At 41.4% G+C, this 18,005-nt stretch overlaps 5 non-coding genes across 5 annotated transcripts; 1 reads left to right on the top strand and 4 right to left on the bottom strand.

Moving 5' to 3' along the window:
• Nucleotides 1-2,583: 2,583 nt before the first annotated feature.
• TRNAV-UAC (transfer RNA valine (anticodon UAC)) lies at nt 2,584-2,656 on the bottom strand. The gene has a single exon. It is a non-coding gene; the product is annotated as a tRNA-Val (tRNA).
• A 4,008-nt stretch (nt 2,657-6,664) lies between these two features.
• TRNAT-AGU (transfer RNA threonine (anticodon AGU)) lies at nt 6,665-6,738 on the top strand. The gene has a single exon. It is a non-coding gene; the product is annotated as a tRNA-Thr (tRNA).
• Nucleotides 6,739-11,886: 5,148 nt separating this feature from the next.
• TRNAI-AAU (transfer RNA isoleucine (anticodon AAU)) lies at nt 11,887-11,960 on the bottom strand. The gene has a single exon. It is a non-coding gene; the product is annotated as a tRNA-Ile (tRNA).
• A 3,045-nt stretch (nt 11,961-15,005) lies between these two features.
• TRNAV-CAC (transfer RNA valine (anticodon CAC)) lies at nt 15,006-15,078 on the bottom strand. The gene has a single exon. It is a non-coding gene; the product is annotated as a tRNA-Val (tRNA).
• Nucleotides 15,079-17,444: 2,366 nt separating this feature from the next.
• On the bottom strand, nt 17,445-17,527 carry TRNAL-UAA (transfer RNA leucine (anticodon UAA)). The gene has a single exon. It is a non-coding gene; the product is annotated as a tRNA-Leu (tRNA).
• Between the last annotated feature and the right edge of the window lie 478 nt (nt 17,528-18,005).

An 18,005-nucleotide genomic window follows, 5' to 3' on the forward strand; every position in this document is an offset into this window, starting at 1 on the left:
GGTGGACCAGTGAACCTCACCCGGGAGCACTCTAAATAAAGCTTTTGCTTGTCCACGTCCTTCTTTCTTCCTCGACAGAAAATACCTTACAGGTACTGAATCCCATATTTGTAAATTCGTGGTCCTGTTTCTTTGGAACACGTGTTTCCTGAGTTCACAGCAGCTCAGGATGCAACAGTGAATACAACTTAGAAAACTGCCTCCAATGCACACCAAAGTGAGGGACCCATAAATATGTAAATGTGTGCTGTCCAGTGAGTGATATATATCCCATGGAAAAAAAAAGAGGAATTAAACTATAAAGCATAATGGGGCTATTGTTAATAGGGAGTAAGTGGAGATAAGGTCTTTAATTAAAGGTGTTACCTGATCAGAGACCTACATAAATTGAAAACAAATTAGACCAATAGGTATTAAGGGAAGAGTAAATAGAGACTGAAAAGGCAAAAACCTAAAGACAAAATGCGTTTGGCATCTCTTGGGAACAGCCCATGAGGCTATGAAATAAAAGGTGGGTGAGTGTAGAATAGGACCACAAACACAGGACTTTGTAGGGTGAGTAAATGAATGTGCACGAGCAATTAAAAACAATCCCGATCGCTGAAATAAATTTGACAATTCAAATTAGCTATAGAAAAAGCTATAGAATGCAATCCACATTTTAAAAAAAGACCATAAAAATAGTAGTATTACCTTTAGCATGTGATTTAAAAACTGAAAGATTTGAGAGGAAATGCTTTGTAATTCAGTGCACACAGATATATGCATTTGCCACTTGTCTTTGTAGAAAACCTGTTGAGCAAAATGATAAAATGCAAGGGATCCCCCCCCCCTGCCCAATCATGGTGATGTGTTGATGCAGGTTGCTTTCTGTTGGAAGCAGATACTGAGATGGAGTTTAAGCTGGTGGATGTTTATCAGGGACCAAAGTCTGTGAAGGCTGAGAGTGTCAAACAGAGACAAGCCAGGCACACATGGGGCGTTCTGGATTCTGTATTGTCAGAGGTGACCCCCACATCGGCCCAAAATAACCCTTGTATCCCCACTTTGCTGTCACGGGGTGTGGACTGCCCAGGAAAGAGCAGCCAGAAGGCGTTCTCTGCTAACAGCTTTGCACCTGGCCAGCAAGCCTTTCCTCAGGAGGGTGTCTGGGCCCTCATTTGCATGTTATGCTTACAGGTACATTAAGAAGAATATAAACATCAACACTGAGCGATGTCTGGGATGGTAATTGTAAGACTGACTTTAGCAAACATAGATGGTATTGCTTCTTGACTTTCATCAGGAAATTCAAAGGGGGTGCTTTCATCTTAGAGAAGTGGGAAGACCTGTAGACTAAAAATCTTTACTTGTTTCACATACTCTTGCAGAAGTTTTAGGTGCCTCAACCACTGCAAAGGGAGGGTAATGTAAATCAACTGCAAGAAAAGTGACACTCTCCCCCTGGCCTTTTTTTTCCCCTCTCCTCCAGATCCAGGAGGGCACTTCACTTATATAGTTTTGGGGAAATAACCCAGCTTTGCACCATAATGTGAGAGCTTCAACGTGAATACTTAACGGCCCAGCAGAGAGCAGAGTGAGTCTTTAAAACACACACACACACACACACACACACACACACACACACACACACAGAAGAGATATTGACTACAGACTACTTACAGGATAAATAGTCTGGCAGGCACCCTGGGGTCCTTGGTGCCAAGTACCTGTTTATAAGTTCACAATTACATTGTGAAGTTTTGAGTGAACATCACTAACAAGTCTGCTATAAACCGGGAATTATCAGATTAAATCTAGCATCTTCCAGGTGTCCTTTATGAATGCATGAATATTGGTTTCGGAGCTCCCTTCACAACCAGACTCCTTAGTCTAAACTAAGTGTGAGACGTGGAATCACAAACTCCTATGGACGGGGCAGAAAAAGCAGACTCCAATCTGAGTGGAACAAGTAGAAGCAATCTCTATGAGGAGAGAAATGATGATTCCTGATGATCCTGCCTGTGTTATTGTGCGTAGAAGTGATGCCGGGGAGGGCTCGCTGTGTAAGGTTTTCATAGATTTCTCTCTCTTTTCTTTCTTTTTAAATAAGAAAGCTCAACCATCAAATGTGTTCAATACCACCCCACCCCCAGACCAGAGACCTCTGTTTCCCCCTGTAAGGAGAATAATCCTGCAGTCTCCTTCCTGACAGCTTTCAGGGAGGTGCTAGAGTTGTACTCTCTGGATAAAGACTGTGAGCCCCAGGACTGGGCAGAGCTGGCCAGCAGCCCCTGCTGGGACCCGCCCACACGTTCTCCACGGAGGGTCCTCGTCCCTCTGCCCAGCTTCACGATTTTAGGAATTCTTGCAGATTAAACTCCCGCATTCTTGCGGTGAGAACGTGGTTATGGTTAGGTTTCACTGAAACCTCTTTCTTTCTAACTCCATTGTTGTCAAGAGGAGCAGAAATAACGGGACTACTGTTGGTGGTAATCTGCCACTCCACCGCGACCCAGAGACCCCATGGGGGGACTAGAAACAAAACACCCACTTTGTTTGCCTTCGAGGGGGGAAGGGAAGTAAAGAAAATCCCTCTCTCCCTGGCTCCACTGGGGATCGAACCCAGGGCCTTCTGCGTGTAAAGCAGACGTGCTAACCGCTGCACTATGGAACCATACACTTGCACTGTTTGCATTTCTTAATAGAGTAGAAAATGTTTATAATTATTTGATTCAAAGAACTTTGGTGAGTTTTTTTCCTCTTCTTTCTTTTTTTCTTTTTTTCCTTCCTTTTCTCCCTCCCTCCCTCTCTCCCTCCCTCCCTCCCTCCCTCCCTCCCTCCCTCCCTCCCTCCCTCCCTCCCTCCCTCCCTCCCTTCCTTCCTTCCTTCCTTCCTTCCTTCCTTCCTTCCTTCCTTCCTTCCTTCCTTCCTTTTTGTTCTTTTGTTTTGTTTTGGTGCTAAATTACATATCCCATTCATCTTTTTTGCGCACAAGCTTGAAATATTCTCTAGTGGTCATTTTAAACACAGGAGAAAAAAGTAATCTCAAACCACATCCTTGACCCTTTGAACACTTCTCTGTGCATCCATTCACCTGTTGAGGTGCTGCAGACACAGCAGTGCCGCAATTACAACCCCCTGTGTGCACACACCTTAATGCTGTGCGGCCTACACAGCCTGTAGCAAGTAACAGGATCTCTGGACCTGAGGAGCACCTCTCCCATGACCTCCCTTTATTTGTGACTGGGTCAGAATCAGCCTACTGAGGACTGCTCATTGTTATGCTTAGGATATTCATACATGAAGGTGGGCGGTAAATAAATGTTTTACATTGTAGGGCCACCTCAAAATACATACACCACTTGCACCTTGATTGTTTTGTAAAAGGTGAAAGATGTATACGATCTGAAGAGAAACCAGAGTATACAATATTAATTGTATTTAATTAAAGGCACTTGAAAACAAAACAACAACAACAAAAATAAACTTTCTAGCCCTTTTTCTTTCTAAAAGCAGGAGAGTAAATTCCGTGTGAAAGGTACCTTACTGCATCAGGAGGATGAAACAGTCTTACCACCAGAGACAGGAAGTTGAGGCTGAGAGAAATCTGGACCAACAAAAAGAAAAAAAAAAAAGAAAAAGAAAAGACTTATTAAACTAACCCTTATCCTCCTGGTCACTTTTCCACAGTTAACTGCCCTGATTCCACTTCTTTGTCTTGTCATGTTTCCACATTGGTCCAAACTGGTGTGTGAGTGTTGGTTCTTGGAGTCTTCACTCTTTTGTGAGGACTCCCATGTACATGTAAAATTATTTAATGAAATTTGTATGTTTTTCTCCTATTCATCTATATTATGTCTTTTTAATTCTCAAGCCCAGAGAGAGAGAGAGAGACCCTAAGAGGGTAGAGGAAAAATTTCCCCTTCCTACGTAATCTCTCCCTGCCCTCCCTCTCTACGACTCTGTGTTTGTCTGACAAGTCCAGAGCCCCCCTGCGTGTTGGGAGCCTTTCCAAAGTCAAGCCATTGGTGAGGGCCATGAGGCCAAGCAGGAAGGATCAGACTGCTGACCCTCGTTGTTCCTTTGTGCTGCCTGAGATCTTCTCAATTTCATTCCTTAAAAGCAAAGTACAGTAGACTTAGACACTGATGGACTGGGGGTGGTTATTCCAAATCAGTGGTGACCCAGGACCATGGTAGGAAGATTTGACCATGCACCTATGAAATATTGCCTACCAGGGTTTTTTGTGGGTTTTTTTTGAGGCCCTGAAGGTAAGGTGCAGGATTATAGGAGAAAGAAAAATAATCAAATATCCTGAGTGGAAACTCATTGGTTCTCTGGCACCAATGAAAGTCGTCTCCAGTTTTTATTGAGAATGACAGATTAGAAGATAAGATCAAGCAAGGATCAAACCCACCAGACATGATTATAAACTTTAAGTTAAAAGTCTTGCCCATTCACTCGTCATATCAACATAGAACTCTCATCTCATGTTTTTTTCTTGTAAGAACCACAATACTTGTTTACAGTTTGGGGAGCCTAGGATTAATGTCAGAGACTCCTGGAACATTGGCCCAGCCTTAAAAGAACATAAACAAAAACAAATCTTTGGAAGATATTTTAATGGGAAATTCATAAAATTTAATTCAAACAATTATTTTTATTTAAAATGTGTTATTTATATGCTATGAATTGTGCTGGGTTTTAGGAGATAATTGGAGTCTCCCTGACCTTGTGGACATACATTCTAATGGGAAAAAACGCATAATTTTATTCAAGGCATAAAACTGTGAGGAGGTTTAGATAAAGAAATATAGGGTACTGCACAAGCACCACACATCCTGGAGACCTTTACTAAACCAAAACTTTGGGCAGTGAAAGCCACAACTCTAATAGATTGTCACATAAAATCATGTACTTATTTAGATATCCAGATAGTTGGATGTGAAAACGAAAATCTATACATGTTTTGGAGAGAACATTTATAGCTTGTAGCAGAGGAAGACTCTTTAAAGATAACTTCAAAAGTACCAATCATAGGAGAGAAAAAAGACAAATCCTTAACAAAATCAAGTTTCTGCCATTAAGTTTCTCCACCGACAAAGTCAATAGACCGGTAACATAATATGTAGTAGACAATATTGCAAGGTCTAAACCTCACAATAGACTGATAACTACAATATACAAAATACTCCTGTACATCAACATGAAAAAGACATTATCCTCAATAAGAACATGGGCAAATGACGCAATTCAGATGGCTAAACAGAGATGCTCCACGTCTTTAAAGAACTTAAATGCAAACCTTAAAAAGCAATGGCGGAATTCATCACTCTACACATATTAAGTTACAAAGTAGGAAGCAGGATACTGTTGAGCATGGGCAGGATAAAGAAACATGCAGTGTTAGTGGAGTATAGACAGACTGGAGAGCGATTGGGACTAATTAGCCGTTCTGCTCCTGCATATATTTGACAATGCAGTCCTCACACAGGTACATAAAGGCGTTGGCCAAGGAGGCAGGGTTACTTGTAGCAGTGGAATTGGAGACAACCTTTCAGTCCATCTTTGGGACGCAAGGTAGGAAGTATATCGTGGGTGCCCACCACCAGACTGTGTATAGCAGTTAGAAGCAATGACGCAGGGCAACTTGGATGGATCTTGAAGTCACAGTGTTTTTTAAAGGCATAAGAATATATACTATACCGTTTACATATATATATGATACATGTACACAAAACAAAAATGTCCACTTTGCAAAAATTACATGTGATTGAAATGGTGCACAATAAACAAACTAGAAACATTGCTTATGAGGAAGGAGAGGGATGGCAGCAGGACATGGGGACAAAGAGAATATAATACATAAGTCCAAACCCTCCGTTCAGTTTTACAGTCTTTGAGGACAAGAACCAAGTTAGTTCACTAAGCAGAACAAGACGGTGTCCTGTAACGTTTCATCGTGCAGGCCCCACGTGGAGAGGCAGGTCCGCTGAGACCCAGGCTGCCCTTGCTCAGTGGGGCCTGTCGGCGCCCCTGGTTTGGGCAAGGTGGAAGCAGGTGGCTGCCAGTCGCCTCGGCATCCGTGTGTCCTCAGCTGTGCTTTCTTTCTTATGCAAGTTAGACGAATCAGTAGGAGCGTGACAGCCTTGCCATCTGCACTGGATTAGTTCGGAAGGTGGCACCGTGGGCTCTGTCACCTGGTGGCAGAGGAATTGCTTCTGGCATCACTTGTTTGCTTGCGGTTTGGAGACCAAACTTAAAACTTGCTTTCTTTACCTTCCCCTAAAATACAAATTTTATAGAAGTTTTTTGTCTGTTTTGTTTACTGTTCTACTGCAACACCTAGAAAAGTACCTGAAAACAATAGTGACTCAACATTTGTGGACAAAAAAAGGTTTTCTTAACTAAGAAACAAATTTAAAATGTGCTGCAATATCCAATATTTCCTCTAGAGGGCGATAGTCACCACGAAATAGAAATCCATTCATTTCTATTTTAAAAATCATTTTAAAAAAACATTGCAATACAGAATGCATTCTTAATGTTGATATTTCTGCTTTAGGATGAATTATGAAATACATATGTATTCTCTGACATAAAATCAAATAGATCTAGCAAATTGCTACATTTCACAGAAAAAGTTACAAATATGATATAACTGAACATTTATCTGAAAGGGGGCCCTGTGGCTTAGCTGGTCAAAGCGCCTGTCTAGTAAACAGGAGATCCTGGGTTCGAATCCCAGCGGGGCCTTCTTGTTTGGTTTTGTTTTCAATAGTGTACATGCCATTAAGTTAGAGAGGCATTGAGGAATTTATATAGCTGATTAAGTCTGTATTGAATTATTTCAATTGTAGAGAGTCTCTCGACAGATAGTTGCTTCACAATATGAGAGACTGGCATGAAGAGAAAAATGAATGAGGTTTCTGTAATTGATAGAAAGTGAAGGGTTTCAAATGAAAGGGAAGTAAAGGCAAAAATTAATAAACAGGACATCAAACTAAAAAGCTTCTGCATAGCAAAAGAAACCATTAACAAAGCGAAAAGGCAACCAACCAAATGGGAGAAGATATTTGCAAACAATACCACTGATAACAGGCTAATATCCAAAAAATAAAGAACTCATACAACTCAATAACAGCAAAACAATCCAATTTTTAAAAAATGGTCAGAGGACCTGAATAGACCCTTTTCCCAAGAAGACGTAGGAATGGCCAACAAATAAATTAAAAGATGCTCAATTTCACTAGCTGTAAGGGAAATGCAAGTCAAAACCATGGTGATACACCACCTCTCACTTGTTAGAATGGCTACTATCAATAAGACAAGAAATAACAACTGTTGGAGAGAATGTGGAGAAAGGGACCCTCATGCACTGCTGGTCAGAATGTAAACTGGTAAGCCACTATGGAAAACAGTATAAAGGATCCTCAAAAAAGTAAGAATAGAGTTAGTTACCATATGACCCAGGAATCCCTTTTCTGGGTATCTATCTACCATCCCAAAATTGAAAACTTTTCTTCATAAAGATATATGTTCCCCTATGGTCATGGCAGCATTATTCATGACAGTCAAGACCAGGAAACAAGTGTCTTCGATGGATGGTTGGATAAAGAAGATGTGGCGCATATATATGATGGATTACTACTCAGCCATAACTAAAGATGAAATATTGCCTTTTGCAAATGGATTGATATTATGCTAAGCAAAATAAGTCAGACATAAAAGGACAAGGACCATGTGCTGTGTGGAATTTAAAACAGAAAGCAACAAACAGACAAAACAAACTCATAGGCATGGACAACAAAACCTTTGACATTAGGTGGTGAGCACACAATGTTAAATTCCAATGCAATGTACACAAGATATATGGTGTTAGAGAATTGTACGTGTGAAACTTATATAATGTCTTAACCGTCACCCAAATAGATTTCATTTCATTAAAAAATGAAAAAAAAAGAAAGTGATTTGTTTCCTGATGATTGATAAGACTGGAATATAAACTGAGCAGAAATCATTTCAAATTCTGTCTTGAAAGTTCAGCCTCGGATCTCTTAACCCAGTGGTACCCAACCACTGGGCCGCGAACCGGTACTGGGCCATGGGCCATTTGGTACCGGTCCGCAGAGAAAGAATAAATAACTTACATTATTTCCGTTTTATTTATATTTAAGTCTGAACGATGTTTTATTTTTTAAAAAATGACCAGATTCTCTCTGTTACATTCGTCTAAGACTCACTCTTGATGCTTGCCTCGTAAGTTTGACAGTTATATTTTAAAATACCACAGTTTTTACGCTGGTCGCATAATTTTATTTTGTGCATTTAACCATCCCACCCTAAAGGCCAGTCCATGAAAATATTTTCTGGCATTAAACCAGTCCGTGGCCCAAAAAAGGTTGGGGACCACTGTCTTAACCTGTAACAGCCAACATTGTCTACTTAAAAATAAAAATTCAACCGAGTAAATTTAAAGATTTAATTGGCTTTATTGAACGATTCATGGATCAGACAGCATCTCATCTAGCAACTGGAAAGGCTCTTCCACTTGTACAAAAGGGAAGCTTCTATAGGCAAAATAAGGGTGGGACAACAAAATTTAAAAAGTGAATTCTTTCAAGCAAGGTCACCTTCCCTTAGGGGAAGGCAGGGTGTCTTTTCAGGCAGATGACCTCACTAGTGCTGACCAGGAAATTTTAGACTGATTAGTATAAAATCGTACTCCTGGGAGAGAGTGGACTTCAGACAGATATTAAGTTAAGTCTTGGTGGGGCTCAGCACAAGTGCCTGCCATTTGCGGTCTGTTGTTGTTGTTTTTAACACAGCTAAGTGATGGAGTTCATTGTTGACATCACGCAAAGAATTAATAAGCCATGACACTTGGTTTGGAGTCAGACTCATTTTTATTTTTGAGAATGAGTAAGAGAACACTGGTGAAATTCACACTCTCACCATTTGGGGTTCACACAACCTCAAGCTGCCACGTTTCTGTATCAGTAGAACCTACTAAGTGCAGAGGAAACTTTGGCGCTCAACGACACTGAGAGGAAATGAGTCACAAAGAAATGATCGTGTTCTTGAATCGTAAGTGGCGTTGTTGTTCATAAGCTGAAATGTACACTGCATAACACTGGCCTACACATTGGGCTTTTCCATGTTATCTAAAGAGATATCCAAGTGTATGATTAAAGTTCCACAGAGCCAGTGACTGTGCACCTTAGTAAAAGTAGTTCTGCACTATGCCCAAAATCTTGTTTATATTTCAAAATAAATTTGACTTCATCTTCCTCATGCTTTTTTTTCCCCCCAGAGAATGTCTCCTCTATTTACTTTCAAAGAAATGTGAGCAAAAGAGATGGCCATGAAAGAAAGCAATCATTCCACCCCTACCATATGCCACATTTGCATAAAGATTATTCTGTGCTAAAGGCAAATGAGAGGAAGCAGATACAAAACAAACAAACAAAAACAAAACAAAAAGCTCTCTGCCCTCCTCCTTATTTGCCTCAAATCAGGACAGAAATTTACAAAAAAGTCCCTTCCTTCCTTGAACACATTGCATGGTTCAATTCTTATCCTAAGTGTTCCAATGTGCTGATGACTTTAAATTTTTGCCTTTCCAAAATCCCAAATATAAAATTAAGCTTTTAGGATATCTCTTGCACCTACAACTGATTTTGAGACTTCCCAGAATACCTCTGGAAAATCATAGAGATTTGTTCTTTCACCTTGCAAAAAGATGCTAGAAAGAATTAGGGTTATTTGATACGTTACTATTCATGAGTTGCATAGGAATAGTCGTCAAATCAGAAGCAATGCCAGGAGGAAGAGAAAAAGGAGAAGGAGAAAAGCTTAGTCTTTCCTACGTCAAATTTGCATGGGTAACATGTTATTCATATAAATATTTCAGACGTTGTATACCAAATGGGAAATTCCTAGAGATATATCAGTGCTACTACTATTGATGACATTTTTCTATTAATCAGAGTCCTGGTGCTGTTTTTGCTGATATTAGATGACAGCAGTAGAGTATAATCAGGTGTGATTTCAGTTTTTTTATAAATGTTAACTTTATCTTAACTTAACCTCTTTAATTTGAATCTAGCATCTTTTGGGCCACTGAATTTCAACTGGGGTTTACATTACTTACCTATGGAGTCTCATTAATATATACATACGTAGGACCTACTCCAGACTTAACGAATCTCCCGCTTCTTATTGTTGATATATTCCTGATACATTTGTTTTAAAAAATACTAATAAATGGAGCCACTTTAAAACGGAGCCAGAGCAGCTGTCCCAGAGGAACTGCCTTGCATGCCATATGCCTCAAAACTTTTGGAATGTTAAAACAGGGCAAAACAATCTTTGGACTGGACCTAAGCAAACTTGTGTCCCAAAGAACTGTTTGCAAAGATAACAAGAAGGCAGATATTATGACTACCAGAATGAATATTAAAAACATTGTTTAGAATTGGGGTCATTATTTTAGCTTTTCTGCACCAATAGCAATGCCTTTCTTCTATTGATATAATTGTTCCCCTTCCCTTTCTCATAAATCTCCCTTGCCTTTGTCTTCTAATCAGAACAGTATTCGGGTTTGTGCCTGAATCAGTGCTTCCGGAAAGCTATTCTTATCAATCTTAAATGAATGCTTGTTGCCTGTCACTTCGAAAGGCCTTATTTTTAGGTTAATATATTCTTACTACATGGTTTGTATATTCATGACATATTACATGTTAAGATTATTATACATTACATCTCAAGACCTTTTTTTCTGTGAAAATTGTTCATCTACTTTTATGAATTAGATAGTGTTCGTTGCCTTCTTTGAAAATATGGTTAATGACTATGTCTACAGGTATTTTGTCTAAAAACTTACTTTGGGTTGTTATCCTGTTTTTCATGCCACAGAGACAACCAAAATTCCTTGTCAGTGGCGTTCTGTTTGTTCTATATGGCTGACTCTCATCAGCTCTTTCGCTTTTGAAAATCATGAACAATAAGTCAATTCTAGCCATTTTAAGTCGTTCCTCGCCTATGCAGAGCTGTTTACTTTCAATCTTCCCTGAGAGCACGTGCAGTCAATAAAGGACTGAAAGCATCACAGAAAAATGCCTACGCGGCTGCTCCTGGACACAGGCCCCTGGTGGTCTAGCCTGTTGCGTCTTTCTGTACTTGAACTCGGTAAGTACATCATTTAACATACAATGGAGTAACCAGGTGCCCTTTATTAATGCTTTTACTTTTCACCCGCGCTACCTTTGAGCCAGTCACTGTCCCTGGCCTGGAGGTTACAGCACCCACCAAGCAGAGGGAGCACCGCCTTCCTAGGTTTCTTGAGCGCTTCTTTTCCCTGGCGGAGACATTGCGTAGGTCGTTGTGTAATCAATGTCCTCAGGGTCATTTTCATAGTGGCCCCACGCTTGTACATACAAGACAAGGAGTAGGATTATGCTGGGAGCCGAGGGACGGCGGGCTAGGAGCGCAGCAGGTGGACGAGGCCACGCCATGCTGTCCCCATGGCGCACCTGCTTTTGTCACTCAAACCTCATATGGCCGGGGACACAGTCAGATGTCCCTGAGGGTCTGAGCTCCGCGGGTCCAGAAAAGACCCGGAGTTCGAACCTACGACCCTCACACCGGACCTGCTCCAACTCCTGCTTTGTGCCGAGTGGTGTAAGGAAACCCCCAGGTCCCTTATTTGCCCTGCTCCCCAAATGCGCCCGCCCTGCCTCTTCCAGTGTTCTTAAAGCTCTCCGTCCTGAGTCTCTACGTTATTTCTCACAGACGAAAAAAACTGGCAAAATACGTCGCCCAGCGGTGGTAATCTGAGGAACACCTGTCATCGGATGTGTGCAGTGTCCACGGTGACGGAGAGGAGGAAAAGGTGACCACAGCTGGCCCGTACGGGGATCGAACCCGCGACCTTGGCGTTATTAGCACCACGCTCTAACCAACTGAGCTAACCGGCCGCCCGCGAGGGAGGGCCTTTCACTTAGCTCTTTTACGATCATGCTCGACTAAAGTCACTGGGCTTTCTCTGTGCGAAAGGTTAAGATTTTTCGTTTTTCCTATAAAAAAAGGAGAAAGGGTCACACAAGATGCCGAGACGAATACACGTACTCCTTCCGGGAAAAATCTGGTCTTTCTTAAAGTAACAGAAGACTCCCGGAGCGGGGTCGCGGGTCCCGAGCTGCAGTGAGGGCTTCTGACACGTGGTGGCGCCCGAGTGTGGGCTTGGGTCCGCGGGGGCCGGAAAACCGTGCGGGAGCCTCTCGGGAGCCGGTGACTCCTTCCGGTTTCGCAGAACCCAGATCCACCCCCGAACCCGTGAGCCGGGGCGTCCAGAATCAGTGGATCGGGAGAAACGCCGGAAATGGCAGGGGAGGTGGCCCTCCCAGCCGGCCCCGGCCACCTGCAGACAGGCGTCCACTCGAGCAGGGGCCAGCGGAGCGCTGGTTCCTGAGCCACCTCTGCTCCTTTTTCTCTTTTGGACCCTACACCGCTCCCACTCATTGCTTCTCTGCTTTTTTACTTTTTATTGCGTCTGAATGGACCCGCTACACCCATCCATTAAATACTGGGCCATTTTAGGCGCTGACGCTGTATATGCCATGGGAAGCGTCCATATGGAGCGTGCACCTTCCACCTCCCCTTAAAATGAATATCTGGAGTTGGAGTCCTCCCCTTGCTCTCTGTAATTTTGGAGAGGTGTGCAAAACCCCAGACTCCGTCCTGGTGCTAATGCCAGGGTCCTGGGACGCACACGAGGGCGCTGTCCAGCCGCGGAACCCGGGCAGTTCTCTGCGCAGCGGCGCCTGGATGTGTCGTCTCCCGAGAAGTTGGAGGCAGACCGGGCGCCGGCCCCTCCAATCACCCACGTTCCTCGCGGGGCGCGCAGACCCCCGGCTTCAGCCGGAAAGCCGCATGTCTGGGATGTGGACGCGGAGATGCCCCTCGTCCCGCCGCCTGGGACTGCGTTTCTGCACTAAGTCGCCTATTCAACTCATTAACCGACAAGCTGCTTCGTCCTTAGGTTTCTCGGCTCCATTGGCATTTGGGGGGCCGCTTTGAATTCACAGCCCTCTTGCGACACAAGAGTGTTCTCGCCATCAGTCCTGAAGACAGCTTGATAAAAGTACATCATTTTATAAATTAAATGATAGAAAAAAATTGTAAACCTAGATGCCAGAGAGGAAATGAGGATTCTGAGGTCAGGAGATGACAGTGGGGTGTTTTGCTGAGAACTGCTGATATGGAAGGATTGGCTCATGTAAAATATCGCATGAAAATTTATTCCCAGTAGGGCCTCAGAATAATACCTTAAATTCTGTCTCAGAAATGGTAGGGTGCAGGATTCTTATTCCGTAACGCCAATAGATTGTGAAGAGCAGCGGAGTCTGAATGCAGGCCTCGGGAAAAGCTGAATGGGATGCAGGATTTGGTACTTGGCCTCGCTATTTATCTGTCACGTGAAACATGTGGAAGACGTTCATTCGTCTCTGTGCATTCTAGCTCCGTGCATTTAGCTCCTTGGCTCCCTTGTTTTCTCTTATCACCACCAGAACACTTGCCGTAGTTACAATAAATTAGCATTTAACCAATTTTTGGAAATGGAACGATGAATAGCCAGTTTCTTTTTTAAATTTTTTTATTAATTTTAATTTATAGTGTTTACATGGATTCAAGTGTCCCACCGAATATAACTCCCCCACCCCACCCCCGTGTCCCCCTTTATACCCCCTTTGACTCCCTCTCCTCAACACCCTCCCCTCTTCCCTCTAGGATTTGCTGTCCTGCTATCTATATCTCTGTGTTATATATAATTTCACTAATCCCTTTACCTTCTCTGAACCCCTCCCCTCATCCCTCTAGTTTCTTTTTTTAATCTCAAGCAAGAAAGTAGAGCACGTATTCAACATATTTTATGTGGTTGGTTTGTTTTTTTGTTTTGTTTTGTTGTTTTTTTTTAGTGTACCTTACCCGGTTTCAGATAGCTTAGCTTAAATACCCACAAGTTAAACGTTAATTTCCAAGAAACATGAGGGAAAAATAAGAAAAGTTCGACCGGTATTGTTTTTATAAATTCACCACTCCATCAGGGTTCTCTCCTGTGGACATGATTCTCTGAAGCCGCACCAGCAGGGTAGTAACCTCGAGCTGTTTTTCACAGAAGTTGAAAGTGTCATGCTGCTTCCCCTGACTGATCCAAAGCTCAGATAAAAATTAGATCAAAAGAATTATTTGTCCCCTCTTATACAAGTCCTTATGAGAACATAAGTCTTCATTTCTCTGGAATTAAATGCCAAGCAGAGCAATTGCTGGTCGCATGGTGATACCGTGTTTAGTTTAGTTTCTTGGGTTTTGTTTGTTTTATTTTGGTTTGTTTTTTTCAGAAAATGCCAAACTGTTTTCCAGAGTGCCTGGATGTACTACATTCACACCAACGACGCCTGCGTGGATCCGTTTGCTAGGACTGCCATGAAGGTTCTTTTTCTTGCTCTGCCTTACCGTTGACTAATTCTTTCCTCTGTCCCTTTCCTGCTGCTGTTGCGCCCATGCCCTGAAATTTCTGTGTGGATTATTGAATTTTTCATTTCTAAAATTTCATGTTGTTCTTCATATTGTCTTCCTTTTTATCTGATGCTTTCTGTTTCTTGTTGAGGCGTTCTGTGTTTCTCATTGGTTGTGAGCATGCTTCTACCTGTTCCAGTGAAGCATTTTTATGACGGCTGTTTGGAAGTCTTGGTCAGATAATCCTGCCATCCAGATTCAAAGAGCAACTATTCCATTCAAAGAGTAACTATTCCTCCTTCCCGGCGGCGGCACCTGCAGAGGAGACAAAGGGAAACGCTGCCTCTCCGTGACAGAAAAGTGATGTGACCCGGTGGTTCTCTTAGGATAACTCTTGCTTTCTATCAAAAAGCAAGTGCAAGATTTCTGAGCTCTGTAATTAGTAAATATCTACAAGCAAGTAAAAAATCCCGAAATCAAGCGCATTTCAGGAAGACTCCTGCTGTTTCCGCCCGGTTTCGAACCGGGGACCTTTCGCGTGTGAGGCGAACGTGATAACCACTACACTACGGAAACAACTGCTGACAGGGTTACCCCCTCCCTCCCATCTGAGATGAGAGAAACTCCTCGTGGGTTGGACTCGCCACAGAAAATGTGAATTGTTATAGTGTATTTCTCTTATTTTTTTCTTTTTGAATTTATTAAGACAAAAGCTTATAACCAAGCCAAAGGACTCTAAATCTTACAAAATTTTCAAGCATTTTTCAGTCATGAAACGCTAAGGAAATTCCTGGAGAATTTTTTTTGTGTGTAAATTAATGTTATTCTCCCCCCCCCCCCCGCCCCAGTTTTCTTGAGCTATAATCTACACACAGCACTGTATAAGTGACCCAAGTGTCAAGGACAGAGTGTGACCCATGAGGAGGTGTGATACACATAAAAAGAATTGCATGATTTTGCCAATTGATACCGAAAGAAACTTGGCGAGTTTGAATAGGAATGGATCTTAAGAATATAGGATCAAGTTCAAAGAATATAAAGTTGAATCAAACCAAATTCATTGATGTGATCTTACTAGGCAGAGATACCTGATTCAATATATTAACTGAAAGGCCTGAGGACAGCTTTAATGTTTTTATCAATTAAAAATAATAATTACCCTGGCCGAATGGCTCAGTTGGTTAGAGTGCTGTCCTGTGATACACAGAGGTTCAATCTGAGGTCAGGGCACATACAGGAACAGATTGATGTTTCTGTCTCTCTCTCTCCATTCCTCTCTCTCTCTCAAATCAATAAATAAAAAATTTTAAATTATAATTAATAATTGAGGGCTGTATACTGTAGAACTACAGCCTTAAGGGGACTAAAGTTCTAGAATGAACTTACTATTTATCACGGGCTTCTGCAGAGGAGTTAATTTTCACTGAGGCTGGTGAAAATTAATTAAGAAATAAATTCATAAGTACACCCAGCATCCCTAAGTTGCTCTGTGGTGAATCTTTGTTGTAGGCCAGAAATTACAGTAGGACCTACTACCATGGAACTGGAGTCCCTAAAGAGGTGGACGTGACTGGATCACAGAGTGACAGGGGCCAAGTGTTGGTACTAAATTGTCAAATATTAAATGCGTGTTGTTACAAACTGAATTGGGGCTTCAAAATTCATATGTTGAAGTCTTCACCCCCAAAATGTGGCTGTGTTTGGAAATAGGCCCTTTAGGGAGGTAAATAAACTTAAACAAGGTCGTTAGGTTGGGTCCACCATCCCATTGGACTGGTGTCCTTATAAGAAGAGAAAGACACCAGGAAAAAACCAAACAAACAAAAACCTAGGTACATCATATTCAAACTGCTAATAACAACAACAAAATGCGTGTTTTTGAAGACAGCCAAAAACTACAATATATATCATATACAGCTAAAAAAGATAAAAAATAACAGAAGACTTCCTTTAGACATATCAGAGACAGTGAAATGACATTTTAAAGTGCTGAGAACCCTGGCTGGGTAGCTCAGTTGATTAGAGCATTATCCTGATACACCAGGGTTGCATTGGATCCCTGTAAGAAAAGCACAAGAAGCAACCAATGAATGCATAAGTGGGTGGAACAACAAATTGTTTCTGTCTTTCTTCCTCTCTCTCTAAAGACAGTGAGTGAAAAATTTTAAAATAAATAAAATAAAAATAAAGTGCTGAGAGACCAATTTAAGTAAAAATGTTAATAATAGAATTCTTTACCAAGCAAAAAACATTCCCTCAAAATGAAGAAAAATAAAGATATTTTCAGACAAAAAAAACACACTAAAGAGTGTTTTACTAGCAGACCTGTAAGTAGAAAATAATATAAGAAGTTCTTCAGCAAGAAGGAATATGAAACCAGAGAGATACGAAGGAATTTATATCTACAGGAATAGTTACAACGTAAGTACAAATTAAAAAATTCTCCCAATTTCAGTCTAAAAAATAATTGATTGCATAAAGCAAAAGTAGTAGACATATGCTGTACAATTATAGTGTGCATGAAATAAAAATATATGACAACAATAACACAGATATTGGAAGGAGTAAGCTTCCACACTGGGACAGTATAATATTATTTGAAGGCAGACTGATTCATTGTAGCTGTGTATAGAAAATCCTATGGACAGCACTAAAATGTTTTAAAAGACATATAAATGACAAGGCAATAAAATCAAATTAATAAAAATGCTCATATGTTTCAAAGAGAGGAAGAAAGATAAAAAAGAAACAAAAATGAAAGGAAAACATAAAATAACTAAAACAAATTTTAATACAAACACATTTAAATTAAATTATCTAAACCCACCAATATAGTCAGTCAGATTGCAAAACTTAAGGTAAGACCCAACTTTAAGAGCTGGAATACCTTTTGATTCCGCACAAGGAAATCTTTTCAGATAAAATACCTACTACCATCACGTTACCGGGAGTGGGGTTCGAACCCACGCGGATATACATCCATTGGATCTTAAGTCCAACGCCTTAACCACTCGGCCATCCCGGTGCCGAAAATGACAAACTCTACTAAATATTACCAAGTTAAAACTAATTAGAATTGTTAGTTCCTGAATTGTAAATACTGTAATAAGCCTGTGAGGCCATTTGCCCCTTAGCAGAAAATAACATTCAGTGCCCTGCACCGCCACCAGGTAGTCAAAAAGAAAATGAGATCAACATGCCCTGGACATATGGCTCTTGGTAATGCCCACTTCCCACAAGGTCTGGGAGACTGTTTGGAGTAATGGATTCACCCCAGGGGCAGGAGAGATTGTCGGGGAACGTTGACTTTTAGAGCCGAGCGCTCAGCAAGAAAAGCTGAGGGCCACTCTCCAATGGTAAAAGGACATGTGAGCGATCATTGTGGACTTCTTTCAAACTGTAGGAAGGCTTGAAAAATACGTCACAAAATATTGGCCCTTTTTCTTCATTTACACCAAAGCCAAGAGGTCTTTGGATGGAAATGGAAATGGTCACGTTCGTCT

The sequence above is a fragment of the Saccopteryx leptura genome, chromosome 11 (assembly GCF_036850995.1).
Source record: "Saccopteryx leptura isolate mSacLep1 chromosome 11, mSacLep1_pri_phased_curated, whole genome shotgun sequence".
Lineage (NCBI taxonomy): Eukaryota > Metazoa > Chordata > Mammalia > Chiroptera > Emballonuridae > Saccopteryx > Saccopteryx leptura.